General features: G+C 43.1%; 1 pseudogene; it reads left to right on the top strand.

The window, feature by feature from the left end:
- The window catches only part of LOC116091255, an 11,564-nt pseudogene extending 10,542 nt beyond the window's left edge, over window positions 1-1,022 (top strand).
- The last annotated feature ends 4,593 nt before the right edge of the window (window positions 1,023-5,615 follow it).

The following is a 5,615-nucleotide window of genomic DNA, read 5'->3' as shown; positions in this document are numbered from 1 at the left end:
TCTGCAAGGCCTCCAGAGCTACTGGGGGATCTTTTCTTAGTCCCCGCAAATGGGTTCCCCCAGTGAACTGCCATCCCGGTCCTACGAAGATAATTAAGCAAGGCCGGAGGACTCAGCTGAGATGCAAAGTGCAAGGTCCCTTCTACACCCTACTTATCCAAGGGCCATGATTTCCTTCAAATACATCCTGCTCCTTGCAGCTCTAATCTGCCCTCAGTTTCGCACCTCAGGATCTCAACCCATAGCAACAGGAGGGCAACCGGAAGTCAGAACTGCGCGCCCATGATTGGATGTGTGCTAACCTGGAGTACTGACCACACCGGAAGATAGCCCTTGCTGGTTGAGATGCTCAGCTTTTCAGAACTGTAGGGGCTCCAGTCCAGACTATACAGAGACACGAGGGACAGCAAGACGCTTCGATGACCTTTGGAACATGGAGAGTCCAAACAGCAATTATGTGCTTCATATGAAACCTGAAAAAGAAGAAGGAAATGTGAATGGTCAGTGAGTGATGGGAAGGGTGAGTTGATGTCCACGATGGGAGGAACGTCCCATATGGGGACTGAACAGGCGCTGTGCGCCACGGGCTTTGCCGTGACTCCATGGCACCTCCACGCCAGCCTAGGCCCTGACGCCTGTTTTTTTCCCCCACTTAAGGTGCAAAGACACTGATGGTCTTGCTGGCTGGAGAGGGAAGAAATGAGGGAGAGAGCAGATGCAGCCAGCCTGGGTCGGAAGCCACAGCAGCGGCATTAAGTGGACAAGGTGTGCCTGCTGCTGGCACAGCAGGCTTCATGATTCACTGGAACCTAGAAGGCCATGATGCCAGTCGCCATGTCTGGGAGAATGCGCATCAGCTTCAGCAGCCAGTTTTCTGGTGTATGAGAGGCCCCTGGGGTGTGCGGCCTGTGCCACTGCTGAAGGGAAAACGTGGCTTCAGCAACAGGTTCGCCCTCTGGCAGCTACGGGAGCTGGAGCTTGTTTTCCAGTGCACTCAATACATCAGTGCAGGAGTCAGGTGACTAGATAGCCTGGCTTGATGTCCTGTTTGCTGGGCGTGTGTGACCCAGCATTGTTTATGCATTTTCTCCTGGTGTCCCTCTTGCTCCATTAAAAATTATTTATTACGTTTTATTTTTATTCATTTATTTGGCTGTGTGTTTGCCACATTGTATGTACTGAGGTACGAGGAAAACTAGGGGATTAAGTCCTCTCTATACCATGTGGCTCCCAGGGTCGAACTCAGGCCACAATGTTTGCCAGCAAGTACTTTTTTCCTGCTGAGTTATCTCCTTAGCCTCTCTCTCACCATGTTGAAATAAAAGCCACTTACAAAATCCAGGCTGTCAGACCCCATCCTCCAGCACTAGGGTTCTGGGGTGACAGATAGGAGCTAGTAAAAGTGGGAGTAAAGAAATTTTCAGATGATATTTAATTGTATCAAACTGGGCAGTGTCTGTTGATATAAGGTCTTGTTAAAAAAAAAAACAGATGTGAGAAGCATGAGGCGTGCTTAGGATAGTATGGAGTGACACTGTGCCTTCGTTTAAATTTTCCATATATCTAGGGCTGGCAAGATGGCTAGGCAGTTAAGAGTATTTGTTGGGGCTGGAAAGATGGCTCAGCAGGTAAGAGCACTGACTGCTCTTCCAGAGGTCCTGAGTTCAAATCCCAGCAATCACACGGTGGCTCACAACTATCTGTCATGAGATCTGATGCCCTCTTCTGGTGCATCTGAAGTCAGCTACAGTGTACTTATATATAATAAATAAATAAATCTTAAAAAAAAATAAAGAGAAGTTTGGTAACATTCTTTAAAAAAAAAAAAAGAGTATTTGTTGCTCTTACAGAGGATCCAGGTTTATTTCCCAGCACCCACATGGCAGCTTATACCCATCTGTAACTCCTGTTCCAGGGCATATCTAATCTCTGTTTTGACTTCTTTTGGCATGAAGCAGGAATATGAGATACATACATACATGTAGGCAAAACATTCAAACACATGAAATATACATGTTTTTTTAAAAACCAAAATTTTGGTACATCTGTACATCACGTATTTCTTAAATTGCACAACTATAGATATCGGCACATTTCTCTCAATTACTGTCTCTTGGCATTCCATTAAAATACCTGCCCCTCCAAAACATATTCTCCATAAAAAAAGATTCAGTATTGAACATGGAATTTTTACCTATAAATGAGACACTGGATGGGCCAATGAGACTACAGTGGTGAGTTCTAGGCTATCCTGGGGACAGAGTAGTACATTGTCTCAAGACAGAAAAAAAAAATGTCTGTAACCTCAATAATTGGGAAGTAAAGACAGATAGATCAAAAGTGCAGGATTGTCCTCATTTACATCATGAGTTCCAGGCCAGCCCAGTCTCTATGAGTCCATTTATGCAAGAATCTTGGACATATTCTACCTTGCCTGTGTTGGTTTTACTCCTGGATTTTGTGGGTAAAAGCACTTGCCATTAATCCCAAGAGGCCAAATTCACTATCTTACACAAAACAGAAGAGAACTACCGTCCATTAGCTGACCTCTGACCTCCACAGGTACACCCTGGCCCCAGCAGAGCAAATAAATAAAGTAAATGTAACATATCACTTCCTTGCAGGTTTGATCTCCCATATATTAACTGAATGAATATCAGAAATCCTTGCATGCTTTCCATCAATCTGTCTTCTTTTGTTTGAGTTTATCCTTCTGTCCTGACAAAGAGCCTCACAGTTTTTCTTGTGAGAATTTGTTGGTTTTGTTGTTGTTGGTGGTGGTGGTGGTGGTGGGTTTTTTTGTTTTTGTTTTTGGCAAATTCCTTCATCTGCACACCCTGTCTTAGGAGCCTCCCTCCTTTTTTTTTCTGTCTATTTTACTGTTTTTCAAGTTACTTATTAGGGATGTGCCTGTTTTTTGTGCCTGTTAATGGTGTATTGATGAAATACAATCACTGGTAGAATGTTCTTAAGCCTCAAAATCTTCAAGATGAATGTTACAGAAAGTCGAAAGATGGTGCCAACATATGTTCATGGCTGTTTTGCCTGTGTTTGAACCACTACAACATGCTTTGTGCCCCCAGAGGCCAGAATAGGAAGGCAGATGGCCTGGAAATGGAGTTCCAGATGGCTATGAGCCATCATATGGATCCTGGGAATCAAGACCAGGTCCTCTAGAAGACCAACCAGCACTTTTAACTGCTGAATCATCTCTCTCTAGCCCTCACATTGCCCTTTTAAAGGTTAGTTTTTTTTAATTTGTTTACATGTGTGGTTAGTATTTTAATTTGTATACATGTATGTATGTCCATGTATCTGACACATCTGTGGGGCTAGAGACCAGAAGACAATATTACATCATCTTGAGCTGGAGTTACAGTTATAAGCCACTGTGGGTACTTGGAAGCAAACACTTTCGTACGAACAGCAGGTGTTCTTTCCTACTGAAGCATCTCTAGCCCTGTGAATTTGACTTTAGAAGTTTGTGATCACTGTAGATAAAGGCATGAGGGGAATAAGATAGTCATCCCATACAGAAATGACTCATTTCAAGATGGAACACAACTCTCTAAAGGAACAAAGATGACTACTAAGCTACTTTCACTCCCTAAATGCATACATATTGCACACACTTAACCAATGGATAAATTATGTGTTAAAGTTATAAAAGTACATATGTGTTATATGTGCACATAGTTCTATCAGTTATATATAGATAAATGAGATATATAAATAAGTAAAAATCTTGTACAACTCCTTTTAACACAGGTATCCTTTAAGTAGATTGTCTCTGTTGAGACATCCCACTGGGGTTGTTATACATAAATCATTGAAATTAGTGTAGTCAGGGCTCCATGACTAAATTATTTGAAATACTAAAAATTAAATATAAATTCAGTCCTTACACGGACAATTTGAGTGCTTATAGGCAGGACCCAGCACTCATAAAGCTGATTGGTTAAACAGAGACTGGTGGGAATTTAGAAAGCATAGAGTCCAAATGCTTGATCCTCTTGCTGTTTTAAAGTGCCTAGTGAAGCCCACACAGATAAAGGTACCCAGCATTATAATTCCTGGTGCATGCTTCTGCATCTGCCTGAAAATGCTGCCGCTAATGTCTCCCAGTGTGCACTATGATAGAGAAGGGGAAAGGACATGTGGCATTTGGACCTTTGCCTAGGGACTATTTTGTACTGCTGGGGATACTGTCCCCTCACAAAATTCGAGCAGTAAGGAAAAAGGGTCTTCTGGCTGAAAAGGGGGTATTTTTTAGTTTTTCTCCACCAATTATTTACTATAAAGTAAGCCAATTTCTTTCTTTCCTTCTTTCTTTCTTTCTTTCTTTTTTTTTTTTGTTTTTTGTTTTTGTTTTTGTTTTTGTTTTTTCGAGACAGGGTTTCTCTGAGTAGCCCTGGCTGTCCTGGAACTCACTTTGTAGACCAGGCTGGCCTCGAACTCAGAAATCCACCTGCCTCTGCCTCCCAAGTGCACCACCACCACCCAGCGTGCCAATTTCTTTTTATCCTGTTGTATAATTGGTTTAAAAAGGAAAAAAGTGCAATATAGGAAGTATCATAATTCATAAGGTAAAGTCTCTAACATGTTCCTCCTCCTGATAAGAAGATCACCTTTCCCCGAAGATTGTGGAGGGGCCTCGAGTTTAGCCCTTGCCAAATACAGATACAGAGGCTCTGCCCCCTTCCTGCTCCCCTCACCACCCCCACCAACGACCTGTTGTTTCAGTCATATCCCCTCAGCACTTGTGTTTTCAATAAAGAAGTAAATTCTTGACATGTTTATTCATGTGTCTTCTGGTTAGCACTATGAGAAACTGTCCTTTAAACAGGATGACAAAGTCCTCCTTCCATGAGATGACAGTGCTGTCTATCTCAGGACCTAGTGTGAGAGGTAAGATGTACCTCACCCACCCCTGACCATGGGCAAGAGAGGCAGGATAAGTCCCTAGGGAAAGACAGTAATTTTCCAGACAGAGCTGATTCTTATGAAGCTGAGAATTTCATTTCAAACCTGTCCCCTTAAAGAAACTTCCTATGAAGTTATTCACAAGAGTAGAAGCAGCAGCCAGCCCAAGTATATCTAGGCTGTTTCCACTTCTCTTCCCTGCCTTGCCTTTATGTGGCACACTGGGCACTGACAGCAACTCTGGCAGGGGTCCTGCTGCTTCAAAGGGACACTAGACTCCATCCCATCCAGTTCACAGGCAGGTTCTTCTCTCTTGTTTCACAGCTCCGATCCAGAAGCCATATTGTCTCCTCCTTCCCAGAGCAAAACCTCACATTCCTTGAGGTCTTTCTAAACTATATAGTTCCTATGTTTCAGAAACAGACTACTTTACTTGAATCTTTTGGTTTTCATTCTTGCAGCATGTTAAATAGTTCCTGACAAAACCAGACATGTATTGTGTTCACCCTCCTGTCTCTTACTATCAGCCATGAGACTGCTTGCAACACTGATCAGATGCTGGGCATCCCTACTTCCAAAGCTCATGACCTCCAAATAATAGAATTCCAGACTCCCCTTAAGCCAACTGTGCTCTCCCCTCCTCACTTCCAATCCTGGTAACACATACCACCCCCAAATAAGGCAAGAAAACC

The sequence above is a fragment of the Mastomys coucha genome, chromosome X (genome assembly GCF_008632895.1).
Source record: "Mastomys coucha isolate ucsf_1 chromosome X, UCSF_Mcou_1, whole genome shotgun sequence".
Lineage (NCBI taxonomy): Eukaryota > Metazoa > Chordata > Mammalia > Rodentia > Muridae > Mastomys > Mastomys coucha.
This window is presented reverse-complemented; position numbering and strand designations above follow the sequence as displayed.